We start from the raw sequence: 12,428 nt of genomic DNA, 5'->3' as shown, positions 1-12,428 counted from the left end.
CATGTTCTCAGCACTGAGGCGCTCTTCACAGAGATCCAGAGCAGATGCTATAAGGTTGCAAAGCATCTGATAAAACAATGTTCAAGATCAACCATTCTCAATATGGCAGCCTTGAGATATGTTTGATGATCACCTGAAGATAATTTCTTGGACCCCACAAATTAACAAGTGGGTCACTGGCTAACTAGCTAAAAACTGGCCTAATTCATTTTGTCAATATTGATTACAACCCTTTCTAGATCGTTCAATTCTGTTTACCTCGGTTATCTTTACTGTTGGAGAACATTCCTGAGACTATTCTAGATCAGGGGTATCAAACTGATAGCCCTGGGCCAAATACATCAGACACAGGCCATGCCCACCCCAGGTCTGCGAAGGGGAAAAACATTGTGAAACATCACATGACACAGCAAGTTTGATACCCATGTTCTAGTTAGCCGAGAAAACAAACAACGAGATCACAGAACAAATTGATGCAGAGTTTTCAGCTGAAATATAAATAACCAGTCTCAAATTATAACACTTTGGACACATTAAGTAAAGGCTGGGTCTCTGGAGAAAACTAGAGTCCTAGGAAAGAGGGAAAGAATGATAAAGTGAGGGCAACCATCAGTAATGTAAATGGATACAACCTGTGGAAGAACTGAAGGAACAAGTGGAAGGGACAGATCATCCTGAAGATAATTAATCTATGCAGTCACTAAAAGCTGACACAACTGGTGACTAATTATCATCTGTTTCAATTATAGTTGCATTGCTATTATGTGTTACATGTGGGGTATTTATGTAAATAGTCTGGTAATTTTAACTAATCTAGTTGAAGCAGCAATATTTACTTTTACATTGGTGTTTTTTTTAATCTATGCTGCAGATTTCATGGCCTGATTCAAAGATCCATTAACTTTTAAATACTAGAGGAACTAGAGCCCAGTTACTTGAAAAATCTTTCTGCCCTAAAAATGAGTCCTTGCCTAGATGTCCCAACTTGATAAAGTAAGCTGAATAAATTAGTGAGAAAAGAATCAATGAGCACAACCTTAATTGTGGAATGTCCTTCCTTTGAAAATGTAAAATTCCTTCTTGAGCAGTGATTTGGTCCAAGAAAGTATAAACCTATTGCTATTGAAAGAAAGTATAAACCTATTGCTATTGGAAATTACCACATTTAGACCTCATGATTTGAGAACATACTATGCAGTAAGATCTACCTTGCCATTCAAATGGACAGGCCTGATTTCTTAATACTAGGTATGAAATAGAAATAATTGGCCACTCTAGTAGAAAACTGGAACTGAAAGGAGGATGTGTGAGTGTGCTGGTTTATCAAAAGACACAAAAAAGACAAAAACTGCAACAGAGTATCCCTGCCAAAATGTTGCAGACACTCTAGAAAAATACCATGATTGATGTACTGAAAGCTATTGACAGTTCAAGGAGTGTGAAGACGGATGCACTACCTCCATCCCAATTCTGCCACAGGTCAACAAGTCCAATCAATGCTATCTTTGTATTGAAACCCGGTGGAATCCCAGTGAAACAGATCTTGACAATCTTTGAAGATTTCTAGAACTGAAGCGCAATTATTTTTTCATAACATTCCCTAAAAAGAGAAGTTTCAAACTGACAGAAAATTGTCCAGGAACAGTGTGCTCAGCAACAACGGAGATGGTATTCAGCAAGTACTGACCAGTTCTGGAGAACCAGTAATGGAAATTTTGAGTAGTTCAGAGAACCAGCAAATACCACCTCTGACTGGCCCCGCCTCCATCTATTCTCTGCCTCCGAAGTCCCAGCTGATTGGCTGGGTCTTCTTTTGTTGCCCTGCACAGGAGAACAGAGCTGGAAAACAGGTTAGTGGGGTGGGGATAGAATGGGGATTTTGCAGTAACCTTCCCCCAGGAGTGGGGAGGGAATAGGGATTTTGCAGTATCCTTCCCCTGCCACACCTACCACACCATGCCCACCAAGCCACGCCATGCCCACCAAGCCACACCCACAAAACCGGTAGTAAAAAAATTTGAATCCCACCACTGAGCAACAACTTCTTAAGGGGAGGAATCATACTTGGCTGACCTTCAAATAGGTTGCATGATGGTAAAGCAGGACAAGCTGGTATTAAAGCAAAACAAATAGTTGAATCCACAATCAAGCTTCCATACCTTACTTCTTGGATATCGCCAGTACAATTTTAAACATATAGTGCTAAGTAGGCCAATCATGCTTTTACTTGCTGTTTAACAAGCCCCCAAACCCACATTGTCTTATGGCTTGAGGTGGGGTGCTGATGTCTGTCAGACTTCACACCATACTGAGTCATAAATCTCAGGACTCCATAAATACAACTCCACCTTCATTAACTAACTAACAGTAGAAACTTCACCGCTCCGATATGCTAGATAAGTTGCTTTACTGCAGATAGGAAACAAGTCATTCATACCTAGGAGGTCTCCCTGCTGCAGAACACAGACATCAAATCCCATATATTGTATCTTGGGTTTGGGTTTTTGATAATTATTTTGATTTGGGTTTTTGTTGGATTTTTTTTTCTTTTAATATTGTATATCACCCAGATCTGATGATAAAGTGTGACTGGGTCAGGATTTAAGTACAATCAGTACTCCTGCCCTTTCAAATTAATGAACTTTGGCTATTTTTCCCTTGCTTGAACATAAGACACATTTGCATTAAGTGTATGTAAGAACTTTGTCTGACCTGAAATTTCCAGCCTTACCAGATTTGGAAGACATTGGACAAGCTCTGGTGGCCTAGAGATGGAGCTCTTGCCTCACAATCAGGAAGCTGTGAGTTCGATCCTAGGTAGAGGCTAACATTTGGAATGGGCTCTCCTGCTCCAGCAGGGGGTTGGACTAGATGACCTCCAAGATCCCTTCCAACTTTGTTATTCTATTCTATAAGAGGCAGAATAATTTATGCATGGTGACTACACATCTAACATTAGTCTAATTACATTTTTATTGCAGGATCCAATCCGAGTTGGTCACTGGGACCAGAGGTTTAGTCTTTCAAATTTTCAGTTTTGTGCTGAAGCCCATCCTCAGGGAACTTCTCTTTACTATAATGTGTGCTTTGGGTTATGCTATGCATTGTATTTATGTGGTGTCTGATTGGGTGTATCTTATTATTGGTTGATTGGGGTGTTGGCTGTTGTTTCCTTTTGCTGCCAAGTCCTTGGCTCCTAAGAAAAATAAACTGGTGGTAAATCAACACTCTGGTTGACTGACAAGGGGCTCGTTACCCAGTCTTTAATCATTTCCCTGGCTGGTTTTGTACCTGCTCAGCCAACAATCTTAGTAGCTGCAAAATTGAATGTATGTCCTTGTTCATTCCAATGTGAGGCTACCAATGAGTTTGGCTCTCCTCATCTGACCTCTTGCTTCTGTTTTTGCAATCTGGTGGTTAGCAATCCATGCAGGGGATCCAGTAGATTATATTAGATGTTCCGCTATCTCCCACCTCCAAGTAACCTTTACAATGCATGATTTGTCCTCATATGCCCACTTGCAAATCTTGGAAGCTGTGTTCTGTTGCTTCCAAAATCCTGGAACGCGTATATTTGCCTACATTTTTATTGTTGTTGGAGATGGTGTTCAAATTTTTGAAATCCATCTTCATTTATATTCTCTTTATTCCATCATATTCTCTCTTTTTTTTAGAGTTACTGCCTTCCTTCCTTAAGATACTTTAATGGTCACCCCTATTTTAGATGGAGACATACAACTGTTCACAAATGGGCCTACATCTGGCAATTCCACTTGGATTCTGCACTATCTGGAGGCAAAGAGAGCTAAGTGTGCTTTTTACCAATTTGGTCCATAGGCCAATGGATTTCCTGCTGACAGATCTTTCTTCAGTTAGTTACCCATCACTTAGAAATATCCAGCTGCAATGTTCTCTCAGAAGTGCTTTTTGTACTTTATGAAAGGGCAAGAACTATATACAACACAGACAATGCAGTATAGAAATTTTAAAAAGCTTAGAAATTTGTGCCAGAAAGTTGACTAAGTTAGTCTGTGGTCTTCTTCTCTGCTCCTCTATTGGGAGGAGGAAAACCAACTCTAAATTAAATGTCAGCAAAGAACCCTTCCTGCAAGTCAGGTGTATATTTGTCTTTCTAAAATGGTATTCAAATTCTTTGGAATATTGCAGCTTCAACTGATGCAAAATGCAGCTGCCTAAACATTGCCAGAAGCATGAGTTCAATCTGATCAATACAATGGACCAGATGCAGAGGTGGTATTCAACAGGTTCTGACCAGGTCTGGAGAACCGGTAGTGGAAATTTTGAGTAGTTCAGAGAACTGCCAAATACCACCTCTGACTGGCCCTGCCCCCATCTCTTCTCTGCCTCCCTAGTCCCAGCTGATCGGTTGGGTCTTCTTTGGTTGCCCTGCACAGGAGAACAGAGCTGGAAAGCAGGTTAGTGGGATTTTGCAGTATCCTTCCCCCAGGAGAGGGAATTGGGATTTTGTAGTAACCTTCCCCCAGGAGTGGGGAGGGGATGGAGATTTTACACTATCCTTCCCCTGCCACACCCACCAAGCCACGCCCACCAAGCCACGCCCACAGAACCAGTAGTAAAAAGATTTTAATCCTACCACTGACCAGATGTGCTGCTGGTTACCTCCAGTAAGCCTTTCCAGTCTTAGAAATGTTGACCCCAGTTGGCTGAAGAATCATCTTCACCCATATGGGTACTCCAAAGTCACCTCATATGCCCATCTTTAAAAAGAAAGCAGCCAGGAAACAATAAGGAGTAAACTCCTCAAGGGTCACCACCATGACTGCAGGATGCAGTGTTCAAGTATTAAAGAGGCTCCACGTTAAGAGGCTTTTTGCGGAAGGTTTTTTAAAATAGGCTTGTTCTTGCTATCTCTTTCTCAATTTTAGAGGTCCCTGTACCTCTTATGTAGGGCAGGTACTACAGACAAAGAGGTACTACAGACAAAATCAGTAAGATACTACACAGGCACCACATCAAGACTGCCTTCAAAACAGACAGAAAAATAGCAGCCATCCTTAGAAACCCCAAAGATAAAATTGACCTGGAAAACCAAGGCATATACGAAGTCCCCTGTGCATCATGCCCGGCCACATACATTGGACAGACCAATAGAAGAGTAAGTACCCGCCTGGATGAACACAAAAATGCAGTCAAAAAGCTGGAACACACTTCCTCACTAGTCCAACACATGAAGCCACAGGTCATAGCATCAACTTCAATGGCACCAAAACCCTAGCCGCTATAGAAAACCCCAGCCACAGAATGATCAGAGAAGCCATGGAGATTGAAAAAAGACCTGAAAGCATGAATAGAAAAGATGATTCCACCAGACTGCCAATCATTTGGAAGCCTGCACTCACAAACAAAAAATCTCCACACCACTAGCCAGGCAAACACCTGGGCACAAACAGATCCCCCTGATACCTCCAGCTCAAACACACCCCAACCCAGATGAAACCTAGCTTCCTAACAAATGATAGCCATCCATTTACTCGGAGCCAAGCTGCACTAAAAGCCTCCAATACAGGAACACAATGTTGCCAGCCAACCAAGACAAAAAAAGCCACAAAACAGACAGAAGATATTAGAAACACCAATCAAGCAGAACACAGCAAACTCCAAGACCAATAAACACAGACCAAGACTCCCAACCAATCAGGATGAAGAATATATATATACATACACAGAGAGAGAGAAACATACATACAAGTAAACCTTTACTGAATGCTCTTCTAAAATGTTCCAGGCACTGATAAGCACTTTCATTGTTTTTCATTACTGCTAGTGTTTTCAACCAAATGGGCAAGACAGAAGGTTGAATCTCTTTAACTAGAATCATTTGGCCTTTATTCAAAGAGGTAGAACAATTTTTTGCGGATTCTATTAACCCATTAGAATAAAAAGCAAAGTGTACTGTACTTTAACAAGAGAAAAAAAGAAATCAAATGTAAAGTTAGACAGGCGAGTCTTGATAATACACATTTAGCTGAAGATGCATGGAACGCTGTTCCCTTCCCACCAAAGTGATCCCTATTTTTCTACTTGCATTTCTACATGCTTTCGAACTGCTAGGTTGGCAGAAGCTGGGACAAGTAACAAGAGCTCACCCCATTATGCGTGCTAGGGATTCAAACCACTGAACTGCTGACCTTTCTGATCCACAACTTCAGCATCTCAGCCACTGAGCTGCCACATCCCTTATTGCTTAAGGATAGACTCCCCAAAACACAATGATTAGTGATTCATCCTTGCAATGCTTGGCTAACCCACTCATTTTGAAACATGAGTGTGTATGGAAAGGTCTCTAATCATGGAAAGGGCACTCCAGATACCCACTAATGAAAGACTAGCTTTTTAAATTTCTCCCTGATGGACCATAGCTCCAGAGAATCCTCCAGTGTCCAATATGGCAGTCTCTAGCAACCATAGGGAAGAAAGGTTATACCAAGGACTGTGGTTAACACTGTGAAGAGAAGTGAAGTGCATGCTGGCTGGGAATCCTGAGAGTTGAAGCCCATCCCACTTAAAGTTCCCAAGGTTGAGAAATACTGATCTGAAGCACTTTTTGGAATCAGCCCTCCATCCAAGCATGTTCACTTGATGGCCCTAATGTTTACCATCCCTGAGGGCAGAAGAAATAGAAGCACAGGCTTGGTTTATGACTTTGCAGAAATTATCTATTACTTATCCCTTTAATCACAGATTGGTGGGGTCCATCTGTTTCACCATCCTGGAAAATGATCCAACATCTTAGTTAATATTGGAACCGTGTGTGTGTGTGTGTGTGTGTGTGTTTCTATACATGCATGTGTGTGCATGTAGTCTATAGTTTAAATCTTTTATATATGTGTCTGAACATTTGTTTTATATTTTGTGGTTCTGGCTCACTTGGGATGACGATAGCTAAGGCTGCTGGATACAGCACTGAACCATTCTTATCAGATGAAATGCCAGAGTGATTTGGCAATGCTGCCAGCAATGGTGAGTCACACATGTATTTCTCGGCAAAACAGTCCTCAAAATTTTCACTCTGGGAATTGAATTTTTATGCCAAAAGATTATAAACCTCTTTATGATTTTGGATTTTCTGCAAAACAAATCACTCCCTGAGGAAGAAATGGGATTGCAGGACCTCCTGAAGGGGAACTGAAAAGGGTTTGAAAAGGTAACGCTGCCACTGATTGTGACTTACGTAAAGAGTAGTTTTGAATAAACAGCATCTACTAAATGAAATTTTAGCAGCCTTTTTCCTGGCGACTTCCTAATTTTTCTCCGTGGCAAGAAAGACTTGCCAGATATGCTCCCAGGTTTGTAATGAAACTAGTCCAAAGCAGATTTCCAAACACATTTACTGGTAAATGTTGTTTGCTTTCTTAGTACATTCTCATTTTTATACTCATTTATCTTTTCTAGTTTACAGAACTCTAAGACTTGCTAGCTAAAAAGACCATTGTCTTTTTAAATGATTAAATATCTGTTTGTTATATAAAGGTTAGGTAATAAAAACAGATCTATAATGAAAAAAAGCAAGACATAATAAGGGTCCCAATAGCATTTCTTTAAAATTCTTCTAAGGTTGCTTTTGAAAAAGTCACAATCAGAATACATTTACTAGCAATACTTTGCAACTGGATTTAGAGGCATATTACCTCTGTAGAAAGTTAGCACCCACCCCTCTCCTAGAAGAATGAAATATTCTAGGAAATATTAAAAAGGCAGAATATTATATTTCCCTAAAGGAGAAACATGCTTTGGAAAGCAGCCTCCACTTTTCTTACTAGCCCCAGCAGAACTGGGCCAGCCTATCTATAAGACAAAAGACCTTCAGCTCCAGGATGATGGGATTAGCCCTCACTCAAGATCCAAATAGATGGGGAAGAAATTGAGGTAGTGACAGAGTTTGTTTTCCTGGGCTCTAAGATCACCGCAGATGGGGACTGCAGCCAAGAAATTAAAAGACGCTTGCTCCTGGAGAGGAAAGCTATGGCAAATCTAGACAGCATACTAAAAAGCATCACCCTGCCAACAAAAGTGCTATGGTCTTTCCAGTTGCAATGTATGGCTGTGAAAGTTGGACCATAAGAAAGGCTGAGCTCCAAAGAATTGAGGCCTTTGAACTGTGGTGCTGGAGAAGATTCCTGCGAGTCCCTTGGACTGCAAGACGATCAAACTGGTCAGTCCTAGAGGAGATCAACCCTGACTGCTCTTTAGAAGGCCAGATCCTGAAGATGAAACTCAAATACTTTGGCCATCTAATGAGAAGGACTCATAGATAAAAGCCTAATGCTGGGAAAGACTGAGGGCAATAGAAGAAGGGGATGACAGAGAATGAGGTGGCTGGATGGAGTCACTGAAGCAGTGGGCGTGAGCTTAAATGGACTCCAGAAGATGGTAGAGGGCAGGAAGGCCTGGAGGAACATTGTCTATGATGGGTCGGACATGACTTTGCAATTAACAACAACAAGCTCCAAACCAGGACAAAGTCATTAAGATACAATAGGAATTGCCCAACACCCAGCAAGCCTCTTCATTACATCATCACCCAGCAAACTTCAGCCAAGCCTGAGAGTTCAGACAACCTACAAAGTAAGCTATGACCCCTACAGCAGCCAATAGAATACATGTTCTTGCACATGTATTGAACTTGAGGAAGCTCAAGTTCAAAGCCCAAGAGAAGGTATAAATAACCCTCACTCATAACTCCATATGGTCAGCTGCCCAGGACCTCAAACTCATCTGGTTCTTTTAATCAAGAAACCATCTTTCCAATCACCCTCCATGTTTCCAGTGTCTTTCTCCCAGCTTGGAACTGACCCAGATGGATATTTCTCCCAACACCTCTAATAGTATTAGTGGCTTGAAATGCTGAAATTGTGATAATGATCACTGCTGGCCTTGAACTCCACAAATGTGATCTGATCCCTATGAAAATTCACTTTGGGAAAATTTACCCAAATGGAAAATTCACAGATATAATGGGAGATATTCTAGAACTATGAAGTGCAGCTACCTGGGATAGGCTGAGTCTTTTAGAAAGTTGGAAATCTGGATAGGAACCACAGCAATAAAAATGCACAGATGAGGTCCTGCCTTGCTTTGTTTTGAACCCAAATCTAGCCAGACCTAGTTTTTCAGTTGAGAAGGAAGGTATGAACATATAAAAGGGCATGAACTTGTTGGGATGAAAGGGTAAGTGAGTAGGTAATGCTTTTCATATAGAAAATGTACAATACAGGTTGTAGGGCTGACTTTCTATTTGTTTTGTATATACATTTTCAGTATATCAGAACAAGGAGGACCCTCTAGAGTTAACATTAACAACTTGAAAAAGTGCAGTCTCCCTCTTTTTCTATGGCATAGCTTATGCTTCAATGGAATTAAAATACATTATATTACATCTATCATCATCTATCCTTCTATCTGTCTATCCGTCTATCTGTCCATCCATCCATCCATCCATCTATCATTAAGAAGATGATTCGGTTTTGTCACATACACCAAGAGTATCAATTTGACCTCCTAATTAATCCAGAACAAGAGATTGTCCAATGATTAGCCTATCTACTCCCTTTTCCATTGTCAAAAGCAGTAACCAATCAGATGCCGCTGAATATACGAGCAGGACATGAAGTTTATGCAGCATTTAATATTTAATGGCAGTTTCTGTTTAGGGAGATCCCATTTAACAGCTACCAACTGTTGTTCCTTTATTCTACAGCCAAATGCTGGGCACAAACTATTCACTGTATCTGTAAGTGGGGATCTAAACTCAGGATTTTGTTTTCTTTCCAATCCTTTCAATGAATTAATGACACATACAAGAGCTATTAATTACTGTAGAATGGAATCATCTATTAATAGATTGATGGAGTTTAGGTGGAGTTTAGAATTTGGTCTTCTAAGTGCATTTATATAGTAATCAGTAATTTTTTCCTAGTAATACTTGAAATTGCCAACCTAATAGTCACCATCCACAAACATCAAGGTTTTGTCCATGTAACTTAATTTATATATTTAAAAAGTTGAAACTGGGAAACAATTCAAAATCATTCTGAAGACTGTTGGCATCACCACTGCCAAATCGCCTCTTCCTGCATGTCTTCAACATATATAGTTTTTATAAAGAAACATTACGAGGAAGCCTTTCCTAGTTGGAGTATATTCACCATGATAAAAGGCCAAAGCAATTTTCTATCAAGAGGTAATACAGTTCTATATTCTTACATCAAATCACATTTGATTTAAGAAAAAATAGGTTCCCTTGATAAATTTTGCCATGGCAAAAGGGAACAATTCTGTCCCACAGTTTCACATTTCTATATACTTCTTATACAATCCTTTTTTCCCCTAATTTTGTTCTCGTTTGATTGTTTTATTTTGCCTTAATTTTGCAGCATGAAGTGTAGTAAATAAATATAAAGTAACAAAGGAAATCAAGGCAATGAATATACATAGTACTCCTTCCTCCTCTTCTTTTTCAACAACAACCTTGTTGGGCTGAAACAGACTGACTGCCTGAAGCCATTTCTCTTAGCATTAATGCCTACAAATAATTGGGCTTAAATTATCCCTGTTTGCATTGTTTTTGCAAATAGATGCAAAAATGCTGTTGCATGAATTAGAGATGCCAGAGACTCAAAATACGTTATATGAAAAACAGTGACAGTTTGGACTAAAGAAAACACCCTGTACACATAAAATAGATGTATGATTTCTTATTTTACAAAAATAACAGTCTCTGTGACTTATATGTGTCTCATATTAAATAAAGGTCAGCAACTGCTTCTGGAAAAAAAGCATAAACAAATTATTTTTTCAGTTCCAAAGAATGAAAGCAGATTTCACGTTCAAGGCATCAAACACTTTGTGAAGTGTAGTACTGGATCAAATTCAAAGGATCATACCCAGTATCGATTGCCATCTCAAGAAAACCATAACTGAGATGAAGCAAACCGTGAATCTCTCCATTAGGAGGCCTGTAGGAAGTTGTGTTTTGCCTTGAATACCACTTTACACTTTGTGGCTTTTCCTTTTAACACATTGCCAGATCAGTGGCAACCAGATGGTTGCAGTGTGCATGACATAATAAAGCAGTAGCTCTAGGCCTCACTTGATCACTCTTGCCATTTGGAGAGAGAAAGCACAACTTCTAAAGCATTCCGTCCTACTTACATAACTCAGAGTATGCAGCTGAATGTTCTTCACTGCAGCCACATAGTGTACCCAAAGAAAACACCTTGCAAATCCATGCTAAAGGAATATACCTGATTAGAGAAGGGGGAGGGAGTTGTTTGTTGGTTTCTTTAGGAAACATTTTTGTCAATGAAATAAGCAGCTGTGCCCCCCAAAATGGGTGCAACTTGCCCTTGCCTTTGCTCTCAATTTAATATACTTTGCTCAGCAGTTCCCCCCTCCTTCAAATAAAATTATTAAATTTAATAATAAAAAATTATTAAATTATTAAGAGTGTGAAGAGAACAATTAGATCAGTGAAGTCGCACTTAGGCTGACCACTTATTTCCCTGTGTGTTTTTTCCTTAGTTAAATCTCCCCGAAGCTCCTCTTTGTATAGATAAACTGATAAGCTGCAGCTCTTTCTCAAATGCTCTGCACCGACAGTTGTTTATAACTTAAGGAACTTCTGTTATTGAGATTCCTATGTTACATCTCATTTAGCCCTCATTGTCCCCATAACTCTGTTAATGCTCTTAAAAGTCATCACTACAAAAGTTTTATTTGTGAACATCTTTGAAGTAAATAGGAATGGAATAGGATGCTGTTTATATGCATGTAATATTGATTTTATCAAACTCTGCACAAGACATTTTCTTAGTAGTTTACAGCATAGCCATTACTACCTAGAAAATCACTAACTCAACCTAATGCTATATTTCTCCTGGACAAAATTTACTGATGTGGTTAATAAGAGTTGACATTGACTCGATGGCACATAATAACCATCAATCAAAGATAATTAAAACATCAATATCTTTATTGAGGAGAGGAGAGAATGAGAGAGAAGATAGAGAAAAATTAGGATAGAAAGGGGGGGGCTTACATTTAGAAAAACAGATCACTTTCAATGCTATAGCACTGATGTTGTCAAAATATGGCATTATATCATTTTCATTGCTCCCAAATGCTAAGCAGGATTCAGACTGTGACTTGTGTACAGCACTGCAATCATCCAACTTTTACATAAGAATAATCTGTATATGTGTGAATTGTTAAAGAAGGAAGAATGTCACAAATATAATCATTTTATTAGAATAAATTGGAAATCCCAGATATGGTTTTAGCCCATAGAATCATGGATAACTGGAATGTCAATCTCTGATACTAATTAATAACACAGCTTCTCTATTGCTACAATACAGCTTGAAAGAAAATAACTAGCCTCTCATTAT

This window comes from Notechis scutatus, chromosome 1 (genome assembly GCF_049901735.1).
Source record: "Notechis scutatus isolate UNSWTSFEM ecotype Mainland chromosome 1, rNotScu1.2, whole genome shotgun sequence".
NCBI classification, from domain to species: Eukaryota; Metazoa; Chordata; class Lepidosauria; order Squamata; family Elapidae; genus Notechis; species Notechis scutatus.
This window is presented reverse-complemented; position numbering follows the sequence as displayed.